Source organism: Musca vetustissima, unplaced genomic scaffold, assembly GCF_032173495.1.
Source record: "Musca vetustissima isolate MV318-11 ecotype Yass unplaced genomic scaffold, APGP_CSIRO_Mvet_v1 utg547012, whole genome shotgun sequence".
In the NCBI taxonomy this organism is placed as follows: domain Eukaryota; kingdom Metazoa; phylum Arthropoda; class Insecta; order Diptera; family Muscidae; genus Musca; species Musca vetustissima.
The window spans coordinates 9,900-18,616 of NW_026881714.1; the positions used below are offsets into that span (position 1 = coordinate 9,900).

Consider the following 8,717-nt stretch of genomic DNA (forward strand, 5'->3'; position numbering starts at 1 on the left):
CTGATCATCACCGAACATTATAGGCGTTGTCGGTGACCTTAACTTGAACCTCATGGAAAATTTCAAAGCGATCAGCGCTATATTTCCGCCCTCTAGTTTGGTAATGGGTTACTAAATAATATATGAATACGTATGCACCTGTAAATATTTATGTGTAAGTCCCGCATCCGAGTACATACGACAATATAATTAATATGAATTTAAAGGTCAACCACTCCTCTTGAACATACTATCAACTACTCGGTTCTAGGACCTTCAGGTGCAAATATATACCCCTGAGAATACAAATTTTGTCATTTTTCACATAAAAATCAGGGTCCAATTGACCCGCTAAATATTGACCGATATTTATCAAAACAATCGTGCTTATTCTTTGGTCCGATCCACTTCTCCATGCAAAATTTCACAATGTTCGGGCCATTATTGCGGCCTCTGGAGCGACCAGAAAAACCGACAAAAATAAAGTTTTTGGTCCATTTCATCCCCTAAATATTAACCGATCTTTTCCAAAAACAATAGGGGTCTTCATTGGAACCCATCTTACATGCAAAATTTCGTGAAGATTGGTCCAGAACTGTGGCCTGTATCGTGTTTACAAATTATAATGGACAGACGGACGGACACACATGTCTAGATCAACTCAGCTAGTCGAGATATGACGATCGGTATACTTAAAGGTGGGTCTAGGATCAATATTTCGGGGCGTTACAAACTATTGGGGCTGCACAGAGCTATAATACCCTGAGAACATAGTTGTGTAGGGTATAATTACTGCAAATATTATATTTCCTTAGATAAGAATAAAGGTTTCATTTAATTTGGAAAAAGTTTCATTCTATTTGTAAAAGATTTCATTTCAATTGGAAAAGGTTTCATTCTATTTGTAAAAGGTTTCATTTCAATTTGAAAAGGTTTCATTTAATTTGGAAAAGGTTTCATTTAATTTGTAAAAGGTTTCATTTAATCTGGAAATGCTATATATCGTGATTTCATGTGACGGACAGAGAGACCTGGCTAAGTCGACATAGAATTTTATTCTGATTAAGATTATACTTAATCGGGTCTCCGAAAATTATTTCGAGGTGTTGCATACGGAATGACAAATTAAATATTTAAAAAGAAGTTAGAAAGTGTCTGTCAGTGTTGCCGAAAGATATATACCCTCAGCCTATGGTTTGCGGTGGTCTTCGGAATTACACACAGGTTTCATTATTCGATCATATCAGTTCGCTTCAAATATAATTTACAAGTTTATAAAATATTGGCCCTTTGTGGAGAAAGTACCAGAAGGAGACAGGCAATGGGTCCCACCTTCGGACTTGATCTAATCTTGGTAAAGATAATAGGTTGTTCAAAGTTTGGTTCGAAACGGACATTCTTTTCGCCTAATATTGAAACTGTGATTCAGACTGACTATTTTGCCAAAAACTAATATTGAATTTATAAATATTGACCCTTTGTGGAAGAGGTACCAGAAGGACTAGATCAATGGGTCTCATCTTCGTATTTGATATAATCTTGGTAAATATAAATGGTTGTACAATGTTTGGTTCAAATCGGCTAGTCCGTTCTCGTGATGTTATATATTTCACAATTTTGACCATTTTGTGTGGGAGGTATTATAAGTAGTAGATTGGAATAAATATTAAGAAATCGGTTACTCCTATGGAAATTTATCATGCACACGAACCCGCCAGACACCCAGACGGACGGACATTTTTAAATCGACTCCAAATTATCTGAAATGGATTTGGTCCAAAGAAACATAGGTTCTAAAACCAATATTTCGATGAGACACATTTTTGCCGTATTAAAGTGTACAAGGACAATATTGCCAATTTTTAAGATATCTGAAGCCGATGCAGAATAACTTTGAAATGCACAATACCTAACGAGGATTCAGACAAGGGACATTTTGTCGTGTGACCTATTTAAAATCCTGCTGGAAAAGGTCATACGAGATGCTAAGGTGAACAGAAATGACACTCTGTACACCAAACAGCAGTAAATGGCGAAAAGACCAAGCAGATGGTATCAACGCGCAAGAAGTCTACACTACAGCTTCGAGGTAGTGAACGATTTTATATACCTGGGTACCGCTATAAAAAAACTAATAACATTAGCTTTGAAATCCGGAGGAGAACAGTGTTGGCCAACAGATGCTACTATGGTCTGTGTAAGCAACTTACAAGCAAGGTCACCTCTCACCAGACCAAACTCATAAAAACAAGCCAAGTGATGGTTCACGCAGAAGGGGAAGGCCACGAATCCGATGGGAAAAGAAAATAGAAGACAACATCTCGGAACATGGTCCTGATGATCCTACCTTAAATTCGACCCAATAAGTTTTCGTTTTTACCCCAATCATAAAATCTTGAAAGAATGTGATACTCTGGTCGACGATGAAATGCTTCTCAGAGTCTTCTATATATGGGGCGCTCTGATTCTTTTTTAAAATGTAGCAGTGTCAACATGAGTGACACTGCTATATTTTAATTCTAAAATTACGATTTCAGGTAAAATTCAATATGAAATGATTTCTGGTATTTGTCTTATTTGCCCATGGAAATGACCAGTATTCCCTTGATTGTGAAAACTCTTTTCCAAAATGTCAAATAGTTGTGATCGGAAATGTGTCGCATTCAACTGTTATAAATGAGCGTAACCAACAACACCCCCTCCTTTTTCGATCCCACAATTTTCAGCTGCTTCGATCGATACCATCACCAACTGTGATGTAATAAATCCAGATCTCAATAAAAGTATAACTATAAAACCCCTGTATCACATGTTCTCCCCCGATGGCAATAACAAAAACCCCAAAGTGATGTAATAAAAGCATCACCTTTAACCCATTCAACGCCACGGGATATTGTCATTTTTCACATCACTGGCCATAATAAACGCACACACACGCGCATCCTTCTCCTATCACACAAGAACAACGATTCGACTACGATCCCAACGTTTATTGGTTTTAAAGAGCGTTAAACATGCCGGACAATGTTCTCCAACTGTGCGCATTATAAATTTACAAAATAAAACTGGTTGTATGCCGGAGTAATATCAATACCCCCTACCCCCTTTCCAGGACATTTCAAAATAATGTCAAAGCAATGTGTGAAAGAGACAGAAACGTTTTTAAAGGGGTTCTATAGGATTTTGCACATGTCCATGGTTCGGCACAGTTGGTCACCATTTAGCCATTATTTTATAGTTTGTATTCGTCCGTCCAGCCATTACCCTTTATGTGCCACACACACCCAAACAAAAGACTTTTTGTTTTGTGCAACCCTTTTGTTTCGTCAATTTTTTGCTTCGTGGGAAGCGAACGAAAACAATTGGTTATGGCGGCATCCTGTTGCGTGCCAATGAATTGCCTAATAATACAAGTCAATGTTGTAAATGTCCCATTATTTAATCCAAGTTTTACGAATGTTATCCTGTAATGGCGAACAGCAATTTTCGTGGTTGTAGATGTAAAAGGGTTAATACTAGGAAATCTTACATAAAAATTTGTATTATGGAAATTATTATGTAATGGAAAATAAAGTCAGCTTTTATACCAGCCGAGGGAAAAAGAAATGGGCATTATTGGATAAAAGTGATAATTTCAAAGAGTTGTCTACAGAATTAAAATCATGAGCGGACAAAAATTATATTGAGATTACAATTTTGCTTTTCATCGCCCAATGTGCTTAATTTTTTTAATTAGCTCAGCTCAAAAATTAGAGTAGGTCCATGTTTTTAGGTGACGTAAGGGATGATAGATACCAAGGAACGGCTCTGATTAACTTTAACATGGCAAAGCCTTGTCCCATCTTGGTCCTATTTCATCTCAATTGTGGACACTGACCTCCCTGCCGTCAGTTCACCCATTAGACTTATAGACACTCGGAAAATCCCACCTACTATGAAAAAGCTACGAAAAAGAAAACAAAACCACCCTAATGTTGACGAACCCACTATATGCGAATCGGCACTTGGAATGTGCGCACGTTGAACAAAACAGGCGCAGTTTTCGCTTTGGTGGATGTACTCAAAAAATACAAAGCCGATATTATTGTCTTCCAGGAATTTCGATGGAAAGGGACAGGCGTATATAAATCACATGATTGTCCACTGTATTAAAGCTGGCATGAAACGAGACATGAGCGAATTGCTATAACAATTAAAAAATCGATGTTCTGTATAAGTCTTAATTGCACCCAATATCCGACAGAAGACAAGGATGAGCAGACCATCGTCTAGAAACAGCAAATAACCGCTGCACTAGCCATGACATTAAAATTCTTCGTCGTAAAATTCCGGACATTCCAATTGGATTTATATGTAAATATTGAAAAGTTCGATCATTTGTGAGGGAGGTACCAGAAGGAGTTAACCAATGGGTCCCATCTTCAAACTTGATCTGGGCTTGATAAAGATAATAAATTTTTACAAAATTTCGTTAAAATCGGTCAGTACGTTTGCAGGCTTTGATGCAGGTACATCCTTCTGTAGGGATGAATAAAAGAAACCTGGTAACAGATACGGACAGCGTGCTGAGAGTCTATATGGAGCATTTTGCAAAGCTTCTGGTATAAAATAGTAACTCCAGAAGCAATAAGAAATGACGGCACAGAGTATATAACAACTAGCCAAGATGAGGTTCGAATAACAATCAATCGGCTTAAGAATAAAAAGCAGCAGGTGCCGATGGGTACAAGCCGAACTATTTAACACCGGTGGTTAGATGCTGATCAGGAGCGTGCACTAACTAATTAGTAGAATTTGGCTAGAGAAATGCATACCCAATGATAGGAACCTCAGCATCCTGTGTCCCTTTCACCAAAAAACGATATGTACCAATGATATTAGAGTAACTTCTGGTATTGTGGACCATGCGTCAAATGTGGACCACCCCCCATATCTAAGAAAATGCTTGAAATATGCCAATGCCGCCTTGATAAATGTTTTCCTAATTAGTGAAAACAAACATCAAACTTGGTTTTTAATAAATAATTGCAATGTTGAAAATTTAGTAGGTGAAAATGTAGCTCTGATCTTAAAAGTGTGACTTGAAAATTTTTTAGCACACTAGTCGAACGATTTTGTAAAATAGTCGAACATTTTGTTTTTCTCGAATATAAAGAGGTTATGTGGTTTTCTTGTTTTCTTTAACAAAAATGCACGTATATCTGTAATTACTTTCGGTTATTTTTACATTTTTATTCATTTTTGAAGCCGATAATTATTTTTAAATAAAAATATTCAATGTCGGGTAATGTGGACCACTATAAAAAAGTGGGACATTTTCATAAGGACGAGTTCGAAACAAGGGCGCATTTAATATGCGAGGAGGTATTCTATCCTCTGAAAACTCGATATCCGAAATTATAGGTGCCTCGGTTGGATAATGAAGCAAGGACCTTCAAAATACCGCAAATGGGGTGGTACCCTTAAATGGGGGCTATTCCAAAACATAAACCCATTTATTTTTGCATTTATTGTTACCCAGGAGTGCAATAAATTGAAATTTATCACAACCAATCCACAACCTACCTTTAACTTACTGATCCTCATTACCCACACATACTGGTCCACATTACCCGCCAAGTTATTTTTATTCGCAGTTTAGAGCTTTTTGAAATATAATGCAATAACATTTTTATGGACAAATATATATAATTTTTGACCTGGAATATAATTAGCCAACAAATCTACCATGCTGTGAAAACAATTTGTTTTTATTTTTTACCGTTGTTACGCCCACAATATCAAAAAAAGAAAATGGTGGTCCACATTACCCGAAGTTACTCTATTAGATCTTATCAATGCGGCTTCAGGCATGGAAAATCACACTGCGTCAAATCCAGGAAAAGACCGACGAAAAACATATCGACATATTCCACCTTTTTGTGGACTATAATTCAACTTTGAACAAGGAGACAGTAAATGGCGAGAAGACCAAGCTGATGGTATCAACGCGCAAGACGTCCAGTAGACTCGGACCAACTTTGGAACTTGAAAACTACAGCTTTGAGGAAGTCAGAGATTTCATCAACTGCGTCAAAGGTAATATCGGTGTCGAATGAACCACGAGTTATATTGTCAATAGTCAGACATCGACATAGTCAGACGTATCGTGTTGCAGCGACTACGGTGGATAGGCCATGTTCTGTGAATGGATGACGATGTCCCAACTCAAAAGGCATATAAAATCGAGCCTGCTGATGGTTCATGCAGAAGAGGGAGGACAATAATAAGATGGAAAGATCGAAACACGGTCTTCTAAATTGGAAAAACTGCAAGATCGACGCGCCTGTAAATATTTTTTAAGCTCGGCTTATGGAACAAATGTTCTGCCTCGACCCAGCTAAGTAAATAAGGTTCATGTTTTCATATTCCCCCATATAAATGTGACTGCTTTACACTACGAATATTCGAAGGATAAAAAATATTTTTCTGCAAATAAAGTCTATGTTTTGATACAGCTCCCATATAAATGTCCCACACATTTTCGCTATTTTTACGTGTTTGGGCAAGTACGACACGAAGTGGCAGTATTTTTACTTTTGGGGTTCATGGAAGGTGAAAGATCATTGGGAAATATTTCAATTTAGGTCCATATAGAGGTACCGCAAAATTTTCTGAATTTAGAAAGTTTTAGGCGCAATTTATCTCTGTAGGCTGGTGTGCCTATTTGTCTATTTTTGAACTGATAGTGCAGCTCAAACAATGACGGAAACTATTGCTGACACTAACATAGGTTCCTTTCCCTTCAAAGGTATCAAGATGCATTCCCTCTTAATTTGAGGGAATGCATCTTTGTTCCCATCATACACTTGCATTTCAAATTAATTTTTAATTAAAAACATTTCCTTCAAGTTAATAATTTCCCCCCGCACGTGTGCTACAAGTCAAGACCTACATCCCATTTTCAATTACAAATTATATATATCAAGCAAGAAAAGTATGTCAAAAATAATTAAAAACTCCTTCAAAAAACCTAATCTTAACCCCCAAAATATCAATCCTGGCTACTGAAATTTTAAATCAACTCCTCCAAGTCTGGTTTCAATTTAAAACGAAATTCCAAAACGTAATTGAAAACACCCTCGTATTCGAATGCCGACAACACAACACAACCCGTGTCTTTGGAAATGTCACAGGAAATCTATTAAAAAAGTACATATGGAAATTTCCTAGAAACCATAAGGATCAAAAAAGGACACAGTAGTGGTGTATCTGCTTCTTCACCGCTTTTGAAAATAATGTCACAATATCTTGTCTATGAATGATGGAAGATGAGTGAATGTAGGCGGGACAAATGTAGCAGCTCATAAAAAATAAACAAGTGAGGTTGGATGTTTTTTTTTCGAAACAAAATAGGGTTCAAGAAAGGATGTTCCATCGGTGTGTCGTTCAGGAATTTGGGTGATATGTTTTTTATGAAATATTTTTTTGAAATGAGGGGGAATTTGACATAAACACATGTCTGCAATGACTTAATTAATGTGGTTTCTTGTTTTACAAGCTATATGCCTCCATATTAAGGATACAATATAAATATGCCAAACTTATTATAGATTTGTCAAGAACGTTGACAGTCAGTAATTTTATTAATAAGACGGCGAAATATGTGGCAATGTATGATACATAGATCGATCAATACAGTCCGAAGTATAATCGACAGTCATTCGATTTCATTATGTTGTGCCATAAGTTTCTTCAATTTTCATACCGATTTACATATCCCATCTTGATCAAAGGCCTATGTACCGTTGTCTTGAGAATGTTAGTGTCATCCACTATCTCGCCCACACTATATCACGGATTTTCAACTAGCATAGACTTGATAAGGTCTACATCCGTCTTTACTGGTTGGCCGCTGCGGTCTTCATCTTGCAAATCAAAATTGCCGGCTCTAAATTTCTTAAACCAATTGCGGACGGTCCTACTGGTCGTAGTACCACTCCCGTAAACGGTGCAACTCTCATCTGCACTATTGCCTTTTTAAAGCAATGAAGCATAACATGCCGTAAATGCTTCTAAGAGATTAGCCTGCATGTTTATATAAGCATAGCCAGTTAGACTCATTCATAGCGTGGCGCGGAAGAAACTTATGGGACAACCTAATACATTACAAGATGTACCCGTCCCAAACAAATTAGAGTCAATTCAGTTAAACACGTCCTCCAAAATACCGAATAATGGGGGTAAGGTTTTATGGGGGCTATCCTAGAAAGTTAATCAACATTAATAATTTTCGATAACCATTCAAAATACTTAATTATAGTCAATTTCATTAAAAAGGGCAATCCTAAAAGGTAGACCAATATATTTACCATTTGCAGCAATGCCAAACATCCTAGGAGTAGTAGCAACCTTTCAAAACTTCATCTTAAATATTGGCGAGAGCTCTATTGTGAGGTTTTAAAAACTATATATTTCTTTGCCTCCTGTGAGGATTGAATTCACGACCCCTGGTTTACAAGACCAGTGCTCTGCCACTGAGCTAAAGAGGCTCTGATAGATGAAATTAAATACAATAACCGAAAAAATATTGATTATTGAAGAAGCTTATTAGACCACGACTTTGTGGCACTTCAAGAGTCGTTTTAAAAACCAAACAAACATACCAAAAATCGTACTCTGAAGATAAAGAGGAAAAATGATGATAAAGATACCAACATTTATTTGCAGTCAAATTTTCAATCCCACTTGGAACACTA

General features: G+C 36.9%; 1 non-coding gene across 1 annotated transcript; it reads right to left on the reverse strand.

Annotated features, from left to right (window-relative positions):
• Positions 1 to 8,438: 8,438 nt before the first annotated feature.
• On the reverse strand, positions 8,439 to 8,510 carry Trnat-ugu (transfer RNA threonine (anticodon UGU)). Its single transcript has one exon. It is a non-coding gene; the product is annotated as a tRNA-Thr (tRNA).
• Positions 8,511 to 8,717: the final 207 nt, after the last annotated feature.